A 21,824-nucleotide genomic window follows, 5' to 3' on the forward strand; every position below is an offset into this window, starting at 1 on the left:
GAAGCCAGCCAGTAAGCAGCACCTGTCCATGGCCTCTGCATCAGCTTCTGCCTCCAGGTTCCAGCCCTGTTTGAGTTTCTACCCTGACTTCCTCCAATGATGGACTATGATCTGGACATGTAAGCCAAATAAGCCCTTTCCTCCCCAATTTGCTTTTTGGCCATGGTGTTTTGTTGCAGCAATAGAACCCCTAACTAAGACAGGGAGTTTTTAGGGATAGTCTAAGTTGGCGGGGGGAGGGGGGGGATATGTCTTTACACATTTGCCTAAACCCAGAAGGTCAGCAGAGGAGTCTCAGGGAAATTGTGCAGTCTAGTTGATAACATGTCAGGTTCATCAGCTGGAAAATATACACCAACCTAGTGGGAGACATTGATAATGAAAGAAGCCATACATGTGAGGGAGGGGACAGAGTTTTAGGAGACCCTGTACTTTCTGCTCCATTTTGTTAGGAATCTGAAATTTCTCTAAAATATGTTTAACAGTTAATAAAGGAGAATTTCTTAATTTGGGTGATAATTATAAAACTTGATTTTAAAAAAATCTCTTATTATGATTTCTTAAATGTACATAAAGATAAAAAGGATAATTCTATGAGTACCTGAATATCCTCTGGTTATTTTTTTTTAATATTTATTTTTTTATTTTTTTTTTATTTTTTATTTTATTTTTTTTTATCAGTTACATTTTATTAACTCTGTATCCCAGCCGTGTCCCGATCCCTCATTCCCTCCCAGTCCCTCCCTCCCTCATCTCCACCGAGCTCTTAACCACTGAGCCATCTCTCCAGCCTCCTCTGGTTATTTAATAATTATGCCTAATTATCCACACTTGATGCTGTGGCCCCTCACCCCTGAGTTCTTCTAAATATGAGATTCAGGCATAATTACAACATACTTAACATACTTGAGAAATAGATAAGATGGTGTTATCTAATATATAAACCATAGCTAAGCTATTTTTCTATTGTCTTAGCAATTGTCTCAAGAGCTCTGGTTCTCTGTTTTGTTCTACTTTAGTTTTACTCAGCAGTGAATTAAACATTCCATGGGGATTTTAAATGTACATTTTTTTAATCATTAAAATTAAGAGAGTGAACCAGAAGATGGCTTGGCCAGTATAAGCACTTGTTGTGCAAGTCTGATGACCTGAGCTCACCCTCAGAATGCAAGGTAGAAGGACACAGTTGTCCTGTGGCCTCCACATGCACACTGTGGTATGCCTACCTTCTCATTCATACACACACACATCATACACACAAATATGAATACATACAGCAATAGAAACAATAATATATTTTAATTTAAAAAGAAAGCAAGATAGACACAGTAGCTCATGCCTCAGAGGCAGTAGGATCTCTGAGAGTTCAAAGCCAGCCTGCTCTACATAGTGAGCTCCAGGACAACCAGGACTACATAGAATGTCAAGAAAAGGAAGAAAGAGAGAGGGAGGGGAGAGAAAGGAAAGAAAAGAGGGGGTAATGGGGGAGAAAAGAAGAAAAAGATGAAAGAGGAAGAGTGAGTGAGAAAAAGCAAAGGAAGGAACCTGTCCCTTGTGCATACTTGCTAGAAATGAAAGCTGTTTAACAGGGAATGAGTGGTCCACTTTGCTCACTCTAGAATGACCCCTTCAGCTCCTGACTGGGCAAAAACAACAGTGTAAAATGACAAACCTTGTAAAATGACAGTGAAAACAGACAGAACTCACATCCTGGATCCTTTGTTTACAGTCTAGGCACTTACTCACGTCTCTGCCTTAGTCTCTCGCCTGTCAGATGGGTCATCACAGGCTGTCACAAAGCTTGCAGAGTGAAGACAGTCAACTGGCTTGCGTGTTTCCTTAATGTTATCCAGGTCCTTACCAAGGCATCCTAATTACGACATGCCAAGAATCTGAGTCCCTTTGGACTTCTATTACAAAAGTCTATGAAGTTAATATGTTAGAAACACAAATTTATGTCCTACAGTTCTGGACAGTGAGAAGCCTAAGATCCAGTTGTTAGCAGTTGTTTCCAAGTTGACATACATCACAGTCACACTGTGTCTTCACATGGCAAATAGGTCAAGGCTCTTGTTTTGTTTTTGTTTTATTTTTATAAAAACTATAACATTATTCTGGTAGACATTAACAAGAACAAACCAACAGACTACCACCCAGAGACAGCCTCATGGCATATGCTCACCAAAATGAAACCTGAGTGCACCTACTATGAAATAGTGCAGGCACATGAAGAGGTGTGGGTGGACATTCTGAAGACATCTTTGCCTTCCATCTAGTTTCTGCTGGAATTGATTTCCATGCCTTTGCAACAGTAGGGACAGTAGCTAGGTCTTATGTTTTCAGAGGCTTAGTTCATGAATGAGAAAGAACATACAGGGAAGGGTGAGATCATATCAGAGTCTTATTTGTTAATCCTGGCTTTCTTACTCACTCCACAGGAGTTGAGCCACCTTTTGACTTCTTTGGTTCTCAGTTTCCTTAATTAGAGACTGACAGCAGTGAAGAAGATCCTTTCTTCCACCCCTGGTATCCTTTAATCCCATTGGATGGACTGAAATCAATGGCCTAACCCAAGTATTGACTCTGCCAGCAACACCAGATACAACAACAACAACAAAATAGCTCAAGGTCAAGAAAGAAAGAAAGTGAAGAGAGGATAGTGTTAAAATAGCAAAAACAAAATATATATTTCTTAAAACTTTCAAGTAGAGAATGTTTTCATCAGAACTGACAGCATCGATCTAGCTTTGTATCTTCTTAGACAAAATCAATTTTCTTCATTCCATGGGACATATAAAAGCAAAAAGCTGGTCCCTCTTTTGCACAGATTGAACATGACCAATCCCCCTCAGGTCACTGGCTCAGTCTTCTGGTCATGGTCCTTTCCTTATTGAACATCAGCTTCACAAACAGATCAGTACTGAAGAAAACCAATAAAACATTCTAGGAAAATTTTCCTGATGGATTCATCTTTCTTTCCACATTGTTTAGACTCTCAAAAGGAACTAGTGGATCTTGAAGTGTTTTAATTAATTTCACAACCACAAATTCCTTTTATTAAATGCTAACTTCATACCACTCTTCAATCTAATGAATGGCATCTAAATGTTGTCAATTCAGTAGCACCCATGGACCAAAGAAAAAGTAGATCCATTCTCTCATGAAGGAGTAGTCTGTCTCCTATGTTGAAAATATTTTGGGTAATTTTAATCGACTGACTCCACCATTAAATTATCTGTTGTTGCATGCTTCGTGATGTCAGCAGAGAAATTTATCAACATCAACTCTACAGAATGAACAGATTCAATCATTTCTACCTACTTCACATGGAGTTCCATTTTCAACAATTACCTGTGAGAGACACATTATCAAGAAAGTGAGCATTTATTACATGCTTACAATATGCTAAGTGTATTATAAATAGTATGATGGTACACCACTTTATTTGATTCAGGCATATTCAATTAAGGGACTACAGCAAAGAGTAAGAGAAAATTGACCTTGATGAGAAAGAAGACTGATTTGCTCTTTCCCTAGGCCAGCACCCTTACCAGTATGACCCCATTACAGATAGGTTTACAATTTTTATAAAAGGTTGTTGTGCAGCAATTTTCTCTGAGATAAAACCATTCATCTTATAGGAAAGCTCCTTAAGACATAGGGCACTAAAAGGGAGATGAAACAACATTTTGTCCTACTGTGAAGCTCCTTAAGCTCAGGAACTAACAATTTAATACTTTCAGGAAGTCCCTGAAACTGAGCAGACTCCCTTTCCCTCCACAAACACACATAAGCTGTAAGGACTGCTGAGATATATTCTCAGACAAACTGAGCTGCATGGAAAAAGCAAAGAGCAGCCAAACTTCCTGGAAGAAGCTCAGAATAGCTGAGCTGCTCAGAAGAGATATCCATCAACCTGTTGAGCTGCCTGCAGGTTGTATGATAATCTCCAAGTTTCCAGGTTTTGTGGGACATCATCTGTGCTGTGGTAGGCTATGGTGATTCAAATGCCTATAATTAATTTCTGTTCCTGTAAATAATCCCACTGTAACTCATTGGTTCACCAAGTTGGACTTTGTCTGTACCCTTACTTTGGTCTTTTGTTAATTCCTTATCTGGGTAAATAGAAATTCACTCACCTCTCCCCAGAAAGAGTATCATATTGCATTGTCTACAATATGGCATCTAAGGGCTTTACTTGACAATATACCAAAGAAATATGCTTCAAAGTTGGAGAAAATGAGGCATGTGCACTCAACTTACTGAAATAGCTTTGGGATGCTTTTTCAATCTTCACCCATTGGTATGAAGCCTTCTGATACACTTTTCAGTTTTATCACATGCACGAGGCACCACCATCTTCATTTCCAATGCAATTTCCCTAACCTAGACAACAAAGACCAGTGAATATCATATTATAGATATATTCATTGGCCATGTTAGCTGCTTGCTCTTCTTTGGGATCATTGCTGAAAAGGAAAGTGGACATGTTCCACAAACACTACTGCTCTGGGGTTACAAAAGTCAATTGCTTCATGAGGACATAAGTGCTTTCTTCAACTTAAACCCTACATGTTAGAGAATCATTTACATTTGTGATCGATAATATTAGCTTAAAATACCAAAAGATAAGTAGGAGTGCCTTGAAGGAATATGATATATGTTATATCTCTAAGAAGTGTTATATATTCTGTATATGATCTTCTCTATCCTCTTTCTGGCATCAGCTGCTAAGGAAAGTCTACACAGGTTTAATTTTGAGTGTGTAAATCCTTAGAAAGATGCTATTCTGTATCAGCTGCTGATTGGCATACTTTTTTTTGTTTTAGCAAAATAAAATTGTGAATGCACAATACTAAAATAAAACAAAGGTGGTGAATGTCAGGCATTTGTAATACACAGTATAAATTAAACCAAGATACGTGTGGAGCAATCAAGTAAAAAAACAGATATCAACATGATCAGATTAAAAAATAAAAGACTGAGGAAAAGGGCTGACTGGAGATGGCTGCTCAACATGCAGTCAGCCAACATGTTTGCACTGTCAGATGCATTCCCCCTACATCCTCATGACTTTCCTGGATGGAACAGCTATTGTTCCCATTTCACAACTACAAAAACTAACATAGAGAGAGGTCAAGAACTTGCTCAAAATTATATGACTACTAAACAGACCAACTGAGTCCAAATTCAGACCTCCTACATTATAACCCTGCTGACCCTCGCAGAAAGTAAGAGTATGAGGTTTTTACATAACATGTTTCTGTGATGGGATATAAAGGAAAGATATATTATTTTGCTTTTATTGTGTTTTTAAATTTCATGTTGTTCTGCTTTTTGTTACTTTGATTTGTTTTTACATGGCTGGCAATTGAACCCAGGACATCATCATGAATAGTGGTTAAAAATGTCATGCATACTGGTTAAATATGCTACAAAGATATGATCCTCAGCAAATATGCTTTAATGTAATAATTTAATTAAGCTTAGAAGATGTATGTATATCTTCATGTATATGTATGTATGAGTACCTGTACATGTGGAAGCCAGAGGTCAACATCAAATGTCTTTCTCAATTGATCTCCACATTATTTTTTAAGTGGGTCTCTCCATGGACCTGTCGCTCACCAGTTCAGTTAAAGTGGCTGGCCAGTGAGTGCCAAGGATCTACCTGGATCCATAACCCCACATTGGGGCTGCAGTTCAATATCCAGACTTTACGTGGATGATGGGAACCTAAACTCAGGTCCTCATTCATGGATGGAACCATCTCCCCAGCCCAATTATGTTTATCATTGTACTTACCACTTAGTTTTGTCAGTTTAAGTTAATGTAGCTTAACTTTTAATTTGAATTCTTGTTTTCAAGAAGTTCACCAGGATGTCATATTTTTTTTAGTTACACATCTTCTTTTCATTCTGAACTAAAATAAGAACATTCACAATCTTCTGATGGAAGTCCTATTTTGGGAGGCCAAATTCTTTGGACATTGGCCCTGAAATGGAGATTTTTGCACACGAGCTCATAAGTAAATGCATTCAGGAACAAAAGTGGTAATGAAATGGGGAAACTGAACTGGGCCAGAAGACAGTAAACTGCAGCAATAGTTAGTACACCGGGCAGGAACAATCCACAGAAAACTATAGCATTAACATGGCTTCTACACTGGGGCCAAGGAGTTGGGTCAATCCAGCAGTTATTGGATATAGAGGAAGAAACCTTGGACCCAGTAGCTCTCTTTAGCTAAAAATAAATTTCCATGGGGGCAGGGCTCAGCTTTGTGCTAGTAGCTCCTAATATGTATGACAGCTAGAGGAATGCCTCACATAGGCAGGGAAACACTGCTTCCACCTGACCACAGTACTATTGTCATCTGTCACTAGGGTTTATTTGTGCCTCATACTTATTTGCAGCATTGTTTTTTTCAAAATTCTGTTTTGTTTCATTTCTTAAAAAAAAATAAAATAAAAAAAGGGATCAGCAGAGTTAGCCGTAACCCCCACCACCACAGGTGATCCTAAGGTCAAAGCTGATAGGCTTTATCACATCTTCCACCATTTCAAATTCTCTCTGATTTAAGCTAGAACTTCCGTTGGTGTCAGCTCAATATTTGAATGCAGGTCACCATAAATTTCGGTCTTTGTCTCCTTGCACCTGTCAAATATCACAATTAACGAGAACAGCACCAAGATTTGTCCAGGTAGATCAATGGAACACCACAGTCTAGAGTCAATCATCTTTTGGTGGAGTAAATCCTTTCTTTGCCTGCTGGTAAAGATAAACCTGAAGAGAGCATCATTTAGTTATGAGGGTTGTAGGAATACTTGCTCTATCAAATGGTGAAAGCATCCGAAAAGGAATCAAATAAACACACAGAGCCCAGAGTTGCAGGCATAGGAAGGATCATTTCCCCACCTGGGTCACCAAAAGAGATGGTAACTGACTGTTGGTATTTCTAACCCTGCACTCCTGGAGCTGAATATCTTATTCTTAAAAACAGAGCACCATATTCTGCTCCTTGATTGGCATCCTGGGAGACTACACTAACACTCATAGAGTATTTTCCTTAATTGATCTCCAGGCCAGGAAGAAACTCTGATCCTCTGTTTCTTCAGCTAGAAGACCAAAACTACAGGCCAAGGAATGTGTTCATTCAATAGGCGCACAGCATCGAGCCCATAAGAGGGAACAAGAAATGGTTTCTGGGTGGCTTTGTGAATAAACTAATGAATGGGCCACAGGAAAACAGATGATGTTTCTGTCATACACCTCACATGCTAATGTGACTCGTCACTGGCATTTGAGTTCTCTAGAGTCCCTCCAGTTTTACATCCAGGGACCTGGAACAGTTTTGTCACATAAAATCACAGGCAAATAATATCTACTTTTCCCTTTCCTACATTTAAACTACTTTAAAACACTCTTTCATCTCTTTTTTTCCTTCATTACGAGTCCCTCCCCAAAATTAAGACTTTATTACATACAAAGTAGTGTTCTATTATTTCTCACTTTATAGATAGTGAACCATTTTCTAACTTACCATAACGTTGTTTTCATAAGTGGTAACTAACAGGATTTAATTTGAGCCAGAATTTGGCTCCAGAAGCTGTTTTCTTAGGCTTTGACGACACAAATGTGATGACCTTAAAACTAGCCCAGTGAACAGAGCTAAACAGAGAATTCTCGACAGAGGAATATCAAATGGCAGAGAAACACTTAAAGAAATGCTCAACCTCATTAGCCATCAGGGAAATGCAAATCAAAACATCCCTGAGATTTCACCTCACACCCATCAGAATGGCCAAGATGAAAAACTCAAGTGACAACACATGCTAGAGATGTAGTGGAGAAAGGGGAACCATCCTCCACTGCTGGTGGGAATGTAAACTGGTACAACCACTTTGGAAATCAGCACCAGCTTTATCAGACAATTAGGAATAGTGCTTCCTCAAGACCCAGCTATACCACTGCTAGGTATATACCCAAAGTTTGCTCAAGTACACAAAAGGGATACTTGCTCAACCATGTTTATAGCAGCTTTATTTGTAATAGCCAGAACCTGGAAACAACCCAGATGTCCATCAACGAAGGAATGGATATAGAAATTGTGGTATTTTTACACAATGGAATACTACTCAGCAATCAAAAAGGAGGAAATCATGAAATTTGCAGGCAAATGGTGGGATCTAGAAAAGATCATTCTGAGTGAAATATCCCAGAAGGAGAAAGACAGACACGGTATATACTCACTTATATAGACCTATAAGATATGATAAACATAATGAAATCTATACACCTAAAAAAGATAATCAAGAGAGCGGACATGGGGTAAGATGATCAATCCTCGTTTAGAAAGACAGATGGGATGTGCATTGAACGTATGACAGGAGTCTACTGAGCGCATCTGAAAGACTCTAACTAGCAGTGTTTTCAAAGCAGATACAAAGACTCATGACCAAACCTTCGGCAGAGTACAGGGAATCATATGAAAGAAGGGGAGTTAGTCTGATGGGGAAAGGATAGGAGCTCCACAAGGACCAAATATATCTGGGCACAGGGTCTTTTCTGAGACTGACATTCAACCAAGGACCATGTATGGATATAACCTAGAACCTCCGCTCAGATGTAGCCTGTGGTAGCTCAGTAACCAATTGGTTTCCCAAAGTGAGGGGAACAAGGACTATTTCTAACAGGAACTCAATGGCTGGCTCTTTGACCTCCCCACCCCCTAAGGGAGGAGCAGTCCTGTTAGGCCACTGAGGAGGGCTTTGCAGCCAGTCCTGAAGATACCTGATAAAACAGGATCAGATGAATGGGGAGGAGGTCCCCCCCATCAGTAATGAGACAACCGACTTCTGAGGAGGTGAACAGGTAAAAAAAAAAAAAAAACCTCTTCGGGCAAAAGATTTAAACTCAGACCCGAGGACAAGAAGCTAATGGTGAGAGGGTACCGAAGACACTGGAATAAGGTTACGTTGGTGGCCGTGCTGAAAAAAAGACCATAGTGGCTGGAACTTGGCAAACAAAGAAAAGAGCAGCCTTAGGTGGTTCGCCAGAAGATGCAAAGACAGGCATCCCAGACCTTTCCTGAGAGAATGTGACTTTACTCGGTGGCTAGTTGAGATCAGTGGCAGTCTCTGCTTTAAGGGGGTCACTGGCCACCACAAGGACAGAGGGTTGGGTAGAAAACAAGTGGAGTCAGACCGGAGAGAGGTTGTGGCAAAGGAGTACTGGTCTAGTGTGCATAACCCTTCCACCCTCGCATCTGTTTCCCTTCATCCAAATCAGAGCACACCAAATACCCTGCAACCCAGCTGCAGCCCACAGACGTCTAATGAGGACAAGAGCACTCAAAGGAGGGGGAAAAACGTATAGCCCTTTAAACTAGCTATTTCTCCTAATAACAAAACCTCTTTCTCATTTCAATGCCTTGAATAGTGAATAATAAATTTAACACTTTCTCCTCCCCTCAAAACACCCTAATTTAAGAACTCAGCGTTCCATTTATAGCGTCCTTACCTGGAATAATTAGCACCACGTGTAAAATAATGGCGGTGGTTGGTAAGTTTCTCCCAGGAAGGCCATTTTTAGGAAGGCTGCAGATTGTGTCTGAGTGTATGCACCACCTCCGTGCCACCCCCTCCCAGCTGTTTCCTCAATCTGGGTGCCCACTCACCTGACTGACTGCAGTTCTCATGGTAATGGAGCATCTTAGTAAAAAAAAAGGGGGGGGGATAGGGATGCAAAACAAAAGCATCCAACATGCAGACTGTAACTAGGCTAAGCACAGTAATAATAACATTTCAGACATCATGAAAGCTTGCTGTAGGTCAAGTGCTATGTTAATGTGAAAATGTCAGAACATTTTCCCAAGGCACTGACAAGTCCCACCAATTCATTACTAGATTATAACCCAGGATCACACTAGATTTCGGCAGTGTCTCCAGCTCAGGAAAATGCCACCAGCCAAGCACAGGGGAAACAATATGGCAGTAGCTTTTGCTTAACCAAAAAAATTTCAGTCCTTGACCTTTATAAATGTTAACTTATATAATCATCTTCTGTTTTCCAAACCTGAGTTTAAATCTGGATTTCTTCCTTTTCTTCCATGCTAAGTTGCTTACTACTTAAAGAATTTTTTTCCAGCTCCCTCCCAGCTTGTGCTAATCCCAAGAAGGTTAATTCTCTCATAGAAACTTCCTATGAAGACTTCCATGCCATACTGCCTGGATTAGTCCATTTTCAGAGCTATAATGAAATGTGCTTGAGTAACATTCTAAAGAGGAAAAGGTCAGGCTGAGTGTTTAACAACCTAGAATGGTGGTGGGACTTTGGGTGAATGGGGCCACTGAATGAGGCAGACAAAAATCTTGTGCATTTGCCAGCTTTATTCAGAGAATCAAACAATGTATTCTCTGAGGGTTAAGAAGAGTCACAAGAGTAAACTCTACAATCACAAGGGCAAGCCTCATGTGGCAGGCAAGCTGCATTTGGCAAACAAAAATGTTTTCCCATAAAGGCATCTAAGCAAATAACAATAGCCAGTTGTAATAAATAGTCTGAAGTAAACTCACTCCTATCTGCTACACCTGGGAGGGGCACAGAGACACGTTCCACGTTTTGAAGAAACTCGAGTCACAAGACTCTCATCTTGTTTTCTTGAAGCACTCAGAATTGTGCAGATTGTGCAGGTATTGGGGGGTCCAGTCAGAGGCATTATTTAGTTCAATTCTGTAGGCTCAGGCTCAAAGTGCATGCACCATCCCAGAGAGTCAGTGGTCTCTTGGTTATATGAGAAGATGGTGGATGGATGGGCATTTTGAGAGTGCCCTCACAGAGAAAAATCTGTATCACAGTAAATGCCTTCATTTTCTCCAAGGCACATCCACTGCCGGTCAAAGGCCTTCCCACCCCAGGCTCCACTTCCTAAACATTCCATCTGCTTCTTTTGAAGGTTAGTCCCTGGAGAAAGAAAAAAAGGTTAATGTATTAACTGTACTGTACTAAAATGCTTTATAACTTCCAGGGGCTGGAAAGATGGCTCAGTGGCTAAAAGTGCTTTCAGAATACCTGAGTTTGCTTCGTAGCACCCATAGCAGGTGCTTATAACCACCAGTAATGTCAGGGAATGATGCTCTCTTCTGGCCTTCACTGGTACCCACACTCATATTCATGTACACATACGTACAAGCACACTCCCACACACATAATTATTTTAACACTATCTAGTTAATCTTTTTTTAATTACTTAATTTACCTTTGGGTCCAGTTGTGTGTATGTGTGTGTGTGTGTGTGTGTGTGTGTGTTACAAACAAAAAACTTTAGAGAAATTAAATTTAAAAGAACTGGCTTGAACAAAAATTAATTTACGGACGGACAGTCTTCACAACTGAACAGGTTGAGAGGGCAACGCTCTAAGATGTGATAAGGCAGCGTTCTGCGCTCATGAAATGAAAAGAATACACACTTGAGTTGGGCTTTCAGCTACTTTACTGACAGAGTTAGGTTGTAGTTCGGCTGAAGCCCTGGTGGTGACTGTAATCTGCTGCACACATACACGAATCACTGAGGACAGATCCTTGTCTCCTCCTTCTCTCACTCATCACACTGGATGATCACCAGAAAGCCCTTCTGGCTCCACCTTTAAAATACTAGATTACATCATCCACTTTTTCTTTCACCTCCACTAGCTGCCACTTTCATCCAAGCCGCATGGCCCTTCCCTATCCCATTGCTAAAACGCTGTCCTGTCGCTCTTACTCTATTGTACAATTGTTAAAGAAAAGCTTGCCTAAGGAGACCATGGAGAAGTAAGTGACATGGTCTCCTTCCCTTATTCTCATTTGTGACTGCCTGTTCCTCCTCTTCACTCTATTCCACCTTTGCTGGTTGGGGGAGATTTCTTGTTTTGTTTTATCCTAAATCACAAAGTGCATCTCTGCCTCAGGATCTTTGTGTAACCTCCTTTTGACTGGAATGTCTTTCCATTAATCAATTCAGTCTTTTATTTTCCTCCCTCCTATCTTGCCCAAATCTTACCTTCTCCAAAAGATCTCACCTGAAGTCTTGTTTCAGTTTTATACCCCCACTCCGCTCTCACACATCACACTCTACTATGTAATGGTCATCTATCTATCTGTTGAATGTTCGTTCTGCTGTATTATAAAGCATATGGGAACAATCTTTTCTTCTGTTTGCTCAGGGATGTATTGACAGCGTGGAAAAAGGTATCTGGTGCAGGGAATATGACCCAACTACAGACTGAGTGCTTTTCTATAGATAGATGAAAATAAAACAAAATTATATCACTGTATTTCATTAATTTTCAAAGATAAAATCAACCATTCATACATGCAGGGAGCTCTCTACCTCTGGAGGGAGGTAGAGCAGAAAACACCCTGTGGCTCCCTTTATATTCCTCCTGAGCAAAAGGCACCTGACCTGGTTTCACTGTTGTTGTTATGACAAATACCTGACAAAAAAAAGCACCATAGGAAAGGAAAAGGTTTCTTTGTCTTACAATTCAGATTATACTCCATGTGCTCAGGAAAGTCAAGATAGAACCTCAAGCAGCCAAAAGCAATCTACAGATTCAATGCAATTCCCATCAAAATACCAACTCAATTCTTTACAGACCTTAAAAAAAGATTCTCAGCTTCATATGGAGAAACAAAAAACCCAGAATCTCCAAAACAATCCTGTACGACAACAGATCATCTGGAGGTATCTCCATTCCTGATCTCAAGCTGTACTACAGGGCAACAGTAATAAAAACTGCATGGTATTGGCATAGAAACAGAAAGGAGGATCAATGGAACCGCATAGAAGACCCAGAAATAAATCCACACACCTATGAATACTCGATATTCGACAAAGAAGCCAATTCCATTCAATGGAAAAAAGACAGCATCTTCAACAAATGGTGCTGGACCAACTGGATGTCTACATGCAGAAAAATGAAAATAGATCCATATTTATCACCCTGCACAAAGCTAAAGTCAAAGTGGATCAAGGACCTCAACATAAAACCAGATACCCTAAATCAATTGGAAAAAAATGTGGGGAACAGCCTAGAACTCATTGGCACAGGAGACAACTTCCTGAACAGAACACCAACAGCACAGGCTCTAAGAGCAACAATCAATAAATGGGACCTCATGAAACTGAAAAGTTTCTGTAAAGCAAAGGATACCGTCATCAAAACAAAACGACTGCCTACAGATTGGGAAAGAATCTTCACTAACCCTTTATCTGACAGAGGACTAATATCCAGTATATACAAAGAACTAAAGAAGCTGAAAAGCAGCAATCCAAGTAATCCAATTAAAAAATGGGGAACAGAGCTAAACAGAGAATTCTCGACAGAGGAATATCGAATGGCAGAAAAACACTTAAAGAAATGCTCATCCTCATTAGCCATCAGGGAAATGCAAATCAAAACATCCCTGAGATATCACCTTACACCCATCAGAATGGCCAAGATGAAAAATTCAAGCGATAACACATGCTGGAGAGGTTGTGGAGAAAGGGGAACCCTCCTCCACTGCTGGTGGGAATGTAAACTGGTACAACCACTCTGGAAAGCTATCTGGCACTTTCTAAGACAAATAGGAATAGTGCTTCCTCCAGACCCAGCTATACCACTGCTAGGTATATACCCAAAGTTTGTTCAAGTACACAAAAAGGACACTTGCTCAACCATGTTTATAACAGCTCTATTTGTAATAGCCAGAACCTGGAAACAACCCAGATGTCCATCAACGGTGGAATGGGTACAGAAATTGTGGTATTTTTATACAATGGAATACTACTCAGCAATCAAAAAGGAGGAAATCATGAAATTTGCAGGCAAATGGTGGAATCTAGAAAAGATCATTCTGAGTGAAATATCCCAGAAGGAGAAAGACAAACATGGGATATACTCACTTATATAGACCTATAAGATACGATAAACATAATGAAATCTATACACCTAAAAAAGATAATCAATTGAGCGGACATGGGGTAAGATGATCAATCCTCGTTTAGAAAGACAGATGGGATGTGCATTGAACGTATGACAGGAGTCTACTGAGCGCATCTGAAAGACTAACTAGCAGTGTTTTCAAAGCAAAGACTCATGACTAAACCTTTGGCAGAGTACAGGGAATCATAAGAAAGAAGGGGAATTAGTCTGATGGGGAGAGGATAGGAGCTCCACAAGGACCAAATATATCTGGGCACAGGGTCTTTTCTGAGACTGACATTCAACCAAGGACCATATATGGATATAACCTAGAACCTCCACTCAGATGTAGCCTGTGGTAGCTCAGTAACCAATTGGTTTCCCAAAGTGAGGGGAACAGGGACTATTTCTAACAGGAACTCAATGACTGGCTCTTTGGTCTCCCCACACCCGAAGGGAGGAGCAGTCCTGTTAGGTCACAGAGAAGGGCTTTACAGCCAGTCCTGAAGATACCTGATAAAACAGGATCAGATGAATGGGGAGGAGGTCCCCCCTATCAGTGGACTTGGAAAGGGGCACGGTGGAGATGAGGGAGGGAGGGAGGGACTGGGAGGGAATGAGGGATCGGGACACGGCTGGGATACAGAGTTAATAAAATGTAACTGATAAAAAATAATAATAAAAAAATATATATATAAAAAAGAACCTCAAGCAGCTAGTCACATCACATTCACACTCAGAGCAGGAGAAAAATGGATGGATGTTCCCACTCTGACTGCTTGCTGCAATCTGCTGTCACCTAGCTTTCTCTTGTCCTATATTCAGGAACTCCTGCCCAGGGAAGAGTGTTGCCTGAATCTTCCTACATCAATTAACAATTCAAAGAATATCCTAAAGACATCCCTCTAGGCCAATTTGATCCAAACATTTTCTTATTAAGATTCTCTTTCTAGATAATTTTAGGTTGGGGCAAGTTGAGATTTTAAACTAATCACAGTATCTAGGGTCCCTCACACCTGTAAGATTCTTCTTTGAGTCACTCTTCCTGGAAATCAAAACAGCCTGCTCTCTGATCAATGTCTCCCTTGGCCTGGGACTCAGCATTGCCTGTGTGGAAACAACCCCACTTTTCTGTCTGGTGAATCAACATAGCTGACCAAAATTAAAGAGCGAGACATGAATAGAGTGTGTTCAATGCCACAGTGTTAGAGTGCAATCCAAACCCTGTCTTCAAAGTGTAAGTAGCTCCAAGCAGAGAAAGAGACCCTTTGTGGCTAACTTAGAGAAAGTAGGACAGGAACTCCAGTGATAAGCACACATTGAGGGCTGTTCACAGAGGAGGCATTTATTAGCAGAAACAATGTGTGAGATGCTTTTCTCACACACGCTTAGAGCAGGTCTCTAGACGGTGAAAATCCCAAGCCAGTGTCAAAGCAGAGAGAGAGCACAGCACCTGACCTTTGCAGCTTTGCTCAGTTTTTTGTTGTTTTTTTTTTTAATGCTCAATTATTCATGTTTGGAAAGAGCCATGGGAATAAAGCTGGGTTTCTCCAGCACCATCCCAGAAGATATTTCTCTCCCTTCACATAAGATTTCCTAAATCTGAAAGAGAGAGAGAGGGAGAGAGAGAGAGAGGAAGAAAGAAAGAAGCAAAAAACAACAAACAAGTTCACAAAACCGAAAATCAAAACAATCAAAAGTTTTTGTATATATATTGTTCTTTCTGTTTTTGTTTTGTTTGAAGAGAGAGAGAGAAATAACAAAGTTTGAATGGGTAGAAAGTGGGGATCTGGGAGAATTTGGATAAGGGAAAAATGATTAAAATATATTATATGATTTTTTAATGAGTAAAATAAATAAATCCCATCACATTCACTATTAAGTTTAACCATCACACAAGGCAAGCACTGTACCACTGAAGCCATCTCCCAGCCCTTCAAGACTGTTATTTAATTTGGCATGTCTGACCCCACAGTTTTTATGACAGGTTGGTCTGTGACAACAATTCTATGATGGCTCTAAGAGGAATAGTGGGAGTTTTGTTTGTTTGTTTGCTCTTGTTAGGAGAGAAATGATGCCTTCCAAATTCTACCTATCAGAGTAGAAGTGCAAAGCCTATGATTTTCCACCTGTGTCTGTTGTGCAGGACCTGTGCATATTTGTGTATGTATGTGTGCTCATGTATGCACTTGTGTATCAAGGCCAGAGGCTGACATCAGGTGTCTTGCTCTACTATTCTCCACCTTATAGACCAAGTCAGGATCTTTCATTGAACCTTAATGTTGCTGATTCTGTGGAACTAGTAATTTAGCTGACTTTCTCCAAGGATACCTTGTTTCTGCCTCCTGACAGGTGCAATTACAGGCAGGCCACCACACTAGGATTTGAATTCTGGTCTTCATACTTTACTCACTGACCCATCTCTATAACTCCAGCCTATGATATATAGTTAATGCTAAAAGTAATTGTAGATCTACGATTGATAATAGTGTGTGCATTTATTTCTATTGACTGAGAAATTAACTACTATTGATTGAAGTATACTGCATAATAAATAATATAGTACGGGCTATTTATATAAGGCCTCCGTAAAAGTTTTGGAGACAAGTATGTCACATGAAGGGAATATCACTTGAGACATTTTTAGTGAGAATGCACTCGACACATGACATAAATATTGATTCAATTGTCATGATTAATCTCTTTATCTCTAAGTTAACTGTGTATATGCTATCACTTCTATATACCAAGGATTCCAGGGTTATATGTTGAGAGATATGAAAGATGTGAAGATGTTGTGTGGGGGGGGAATGAGCATATGTAATCATATTTCACAGAAATGCTTAAGAATAAAAAAATGATACAGAGGTAATAGAAGCACAAATGTACGTTGCCACTATCCTAATCCATGTAGACAATATAACAACAACAATAAAAACTGACCAAACATTGATAAACGAGATATTTGCTGCTGGTAGAGAAGGCCACATTCAAAGAGCCAGCAGTTTCAGAAAGTATCCGTCATGGAAGGTGACTTCTGTGTGTTCACATCAAGAAGAAAGGGAAAACAAGGGTCTCCCAAACTCCCTCAGGCACAAATTTTGTTTATAAGGGTGAAAATCTCCATCGTGACCAAAAACCATACAAAAGGCTTCATCTCTTCCCATTATTATGTTGGATATAATTTGTCACATAAAGACTTGGGAAGATGCAGGCACTTGGGCCAGTCATCGTATGACAAGATCATCATTGCTATTTAGGATGAAATGCCCTTCACACTGTCTCTTACCCCCTGGCTTGCAAACCAGAGACTGTCATAGAGCAATGCTCTCTCGGTTTGAAGAGCACGCATTCTGCCACATTAAAACACGCTGAAATTAAGATGCTCTGTGCAGACTTCACACCACATTTCTTTTATCCTCATCAGCCATGTGTAAGTTAACAGCCCATTTTTAAATCCAGTAGCATATTAAGAGAAAGGAGATTCTTGTGTATTGTTTTTCTTCAGTTTCTTCTGCTTCACTAGGACCTTGTTAAAACAAGAAATAGAAATATATTCACTCTGGCATTTTGATTCCTAGCACAAGGGGGGGCTTGAGAAGGGTGAAATGACTGAATTAATAGACAAGCAAAGAAAAGTGTTCACCAAGCAAAAAGGAAAATACATTTTACAACGCCCCAGTGGACATAGCCATGACCTATCTCTCTGTCTTCATTTTATACTCTTCAGACATCCCTCTGGTCAGTGGCTTGGTCTCTGGAGGTGGCATTTCTCCCTGGAGGAAGTGTTTTGTGAACATTCTCTGGCTCACTTTTCATGCCCTGTCAGTGTCACAGAGGAAATTATTCATTTGGCATGCTGCTTCCTCCCCCAGGCTCTTAGCTATTTGGATGGTGTTGACAGTCCCTTCAACTGGTTGCAAGTGGATTGACTGAGACTGCAGTGGTTGCATTCTTACCTAAGATACCCAACGACTGCTCCTGTCATATCTCTCCATCCATGCACTGGGTACATGTCAGTAAACATAGAAGGGCCACATCCAGACCCTCTATTAGAGATGTCTGGACTTTCTGCCATCTGCAGAGTGAACACCTCTGATGCATGTATTCTGATACAGATCCAAAATGTCCCTCAGTACTACTATGAGCACGTGCTAAAGCAGAAATGACAACCCCAAAGAACCAGACTCACAAAGCATAACTTACAAGTTGTTGAAAGGTATTCTGTTCATATAAGGGCTGGGGCTATACCTGAGGTGGTATAGTGTTTACCTCATTTGCATGATGTCTTGGTTTTGACACTAAGACTGGGATACAAAAGACCCTGTCTCCAAAACCAGAACATGCTTGTGATACTTTGTATATTCACTGCCTGATGGTAACAGTAGTTAGTATAAAGAGCTTTGGAGTTTACAGTGCCTTAAGTTCAAACATCAAAACAATTCACAAGTGTATTAGTCAGTATTTTCAAAAGAAACAGAATTAATAGAACAAATATGTATTTTAATGAAAGAGTTATTAAATTTGCTTATACAATATATTCTAGGATTTCAAACATACAGATGTCTGCAAGCTGATAACTTGGTCCACAGGGCTGGATGTCATGGTAGTTTCTTTGTTGTTCTGAAGGCCAAGAGTATCCCTGAAGAGCTACTGGTCTTCAGTCCATGATAGAAAGTTAGAAAAGCTGGGATCCAGGGCAGTGAAGCATGATTGATGTCCTGGCTACCATAGAGCAAAAGTGGCCAAGTAAAAGCAGCTTCCCTTCAAACTTCTTTATATCTAGGCCACTTTCAGAAGGTGCTGCCCCTTGGAGCACCTCAGTAAATGCTTCCAGGAAATTCCCTGTCAGACCTGTCCAGGGGCATGTCTTCAGTTTGACATCACATCCAATCAAACTGACAACAAAGATTAACCATTACACCAAGGCACGTGCTGAGAATTCTCAGTACACTCTTTCTATGCACTTAGTCTCATCAGTTTCTTTTGAATCCGTATAAGAACCTCATAGGTGCACAAAGAATTGATATTAAAAAATATGGATGGGGCCAGAGAGACGGTTCTGTGGCTACCAGTGGTTGCCACCACGCCTGCTGACCTGAGTTCAACCCCTGGAACCCAGAGCTCTATGATCTCTATTATGTGCCTTGACATGTGTGTCCAGGCTGAATTCATACATGATTTCATTTTACGCTATTTCAAATTATGCTATGCAACCATAATAACAATAACTGCATGAAACTGACACTCAGACAGACATAAAGACCAACAGATTAAAATAGAAACAATAGAACGAAGCCCACACAGTTAAAGAAATATAGTTTTTAACAAATACACCCGAAACATCCATTGAAGAAAAGATGCATTTTTATGGAATTAAATAGGGAACCATACATGCCCATATGTAGAAGAATTAAAGAGAGCCCTTACTCTCACCTTACTAAAGTAAGCCCAACAGCCAGCAAGATGACTCTATTGTGGAGTCTGCTTAAATACAATATAACTCAAACACCAGGTCAATGCAGACGACAAAAATTCATTGTAATCAAACTAATACTGATCTATCAGGGGCACAAAACAGACTTAAAAACTGAACTGTGGCCTCTCATTGGAACTCCGAGTCGGGGCTATTTCTGGTGTTGGCGCGGCTGCAAGAAGGCTCTCTCAACTGCCCCAGAGAGAAGGAAGATGAGTGAGTCGTGCTCGCTCGAAGTCCAGCCAGGCTCTGGCCTCCAAGCAGGAAAAGGTCGGGGCTGAGAAGTGAGGCAAGGCAGGCCGCGCAAGCAGCCTCCGGTGAGTCCTGGGACGGCGGTGGTAGGGAGCCAGAAGGAGCCAGTGAAGTGCCAACACCTAAGAGACCTCGGGACCGACCAAAAGGAAGCAAAAACAAGGGATCCGCCAAAACACGGAAAGTTACCACAGCTCCAGGGAGGAAACCAAGGGGCAGACCCAAGAAGTTGGAGAAGGAGGAAGAGGGCGTCTCCCAGGAGTCCTCGGAGGAGGAGCAGTAACCATCACAGCGCCGCGCCGCCTGCTCCTTGGCCACTAAGGAGCAACTTTTCCCCTGGGACTGGAGGCCCTGCTCCCAGCCCCTCCCTGCCCCCACTGCACACTCCTGCTCTAGCTGAAGGCTCTGCGGCACCCACGGGAGCAGGCTTCGGCCCGTGCCCTCCTCCCCGCCACACCTGCCCTCTCTCCAGACAAGGCTAACCATTCTGCAGCATATTTCCCTTAGAGGCCTGCTCTCTGGGTTTTTTGTATCTTCAGTCCCTTCGGTCTGCTGTTCCTGGCTTCCTTGTAGGGGGTCCTGGGAGCCTTCCCTGGCCTTAAGGGGCTCCAGGCCCCCGCTCCTCTGACAAGCCCCGTTGGCTGAGGGGGCAGCATCAGGTGTGGTTGCCACCACGCCTGTTGCAGTGCAGGGGGTGCTTAGGTCCCGGCATGCCCCACACCGAACTATGACCAGGTGGGTTTTTTCAGTCTCTTCTGCCCCACCCTACCCAGACCCAGGGGGTTGGCTAAGCCCCTTGGGCTACTGGAAGCAGGACAGGTGTGTCAGCCCCACTCACCTTGTTCTCACCTGGAACAGTGACAGATGGAAGTTAACACCCTTCTTCAAGGTGAGGTCCTCTTTGGCTTCCACCTAAGGTAGAGGGGGACTTACTCGCCCCCCCCCACTTCCACTCTAGGCTGCCCCCTTCCTGCAGCGGGCACTACGGAGCTAGCCTTGCCCCCTCCTTTTGCTCCTCTTCGGCCCCCAAGGTTCTGGTTCCCTCTTTTCCTCTGTTTACAAACTACCTCTGGACAGTTGTGTTGTTTTGTTGTTCAGTGTTCATTCGTAAACACCCACCATTGCTGCTGCTACCAGCGCCAACATTTATCCTCCCGTTTTGTTTTTGGTTTTTTTGGTTGTTTGTTTGTTTGTTTTGTTTTTTGCCTGCACTCTCCTACCCAAGACACTCTAGGGGAAGGGGGCTGGGGCACAGCAGGCCGGTCATCTACTCCACACCAGGGAAGACGGGGACCTGCCCCGTGGATGCTGCAGCAGAGTGAGGAGGGGGCCCACTTTGATGGGAAAGGGTGTAAGGCCACCGACTCCCCTTGTTCTGTGGGGGAGGGGTGGCCAGTGTTTGTCCCAGCCTGGGGCCTCCCTCTGGTTTCCTATTTGCAGTTACTTGAATAAAAAAAAATAAAAATAAAAATAATAGCCTTTTCTGGAGAAAAAAAAAACTGAATTGTGGAATTCCCCCCTCCCCAAATCCAGAATGTTACAGAGCTTTTAAGCTTGAAAACCACAGACATCCATGCCAAGTTGTAGTTACATTTTTCTAACAATCAGAATTTAGGGATAGGGGACTTCCTTAGGAACATGTCTTTGTGGTACACCTACCTGTTCTCGTTGTTTGGTTTCTTCAACTGTGGCAGGGAGACTTGCCTAGCATTCATGTCTCAATTTGCCAACCAGGATGTCAGTTATCTCGCTCTCCCTCTCTCTTTGTTTCTCTCTCCCTCTCTCTCCGCCAAGCAGGATGTCAGTTACGCAGTGAGGTCTTAGGAACTTAAATTTTATTTGACCTCTATTCAAAATGGAAGTTTTATTCAAGATGGTTTCAATTTGGTTCCTTCTGACAGCTCCACAGGCAAAAGTGCTCGCCCCACACGCTTGACAACCTGAGTTTGATACCAGATTCAATAGTGAAAGCATCTGTAATCTTGTTGTGTCTCTACAGGGATGTAGGAACCAGAGGCAGGAGAATCACCTGGAAGCTCCCAAATCAATCATCCTATAAACTATGAGCATAAGAGGAGAGGAATTTCAGGTCAAAAGCACAGAAATATCTAAACTAAAATCATAAAAGAAATTTTCCCAAATCTAAGGAA

General features: G+C 41.5%; 1 pseudogene; it reads left to right on the forward strand.

Moving 5' to 3' along the window:
- The first annotated feature begins 9,548 nt into the window (after window positions 1-9,548).
- On the forward strand, window positions 9,549-19,957 carry LOC110561694 (high mobility group protein HMG-I/HMG-Y-like; annotated as a pseudogene).
- The last annotated feature ends 1,867 nt before the right edge of the window (window positions 19,958-21,824 follow it).

The sequence above is a fragment of the Meriones unguiculatus genome, chromosome 8 (assembly GCF_030254825.1).
Source record: "Meriones unguiculatus strain TT.TT164.6M chromosome 8, Bangor_MerUng_6.1, whole genome shotgun sequence".
In the NCBI taxonomy this organism is placed as follows: Eukaryota; Metazoa; Chordata; class Mammalia; order Rodentia; family Muridae; genus Meriones; species Meriones unguiculatus.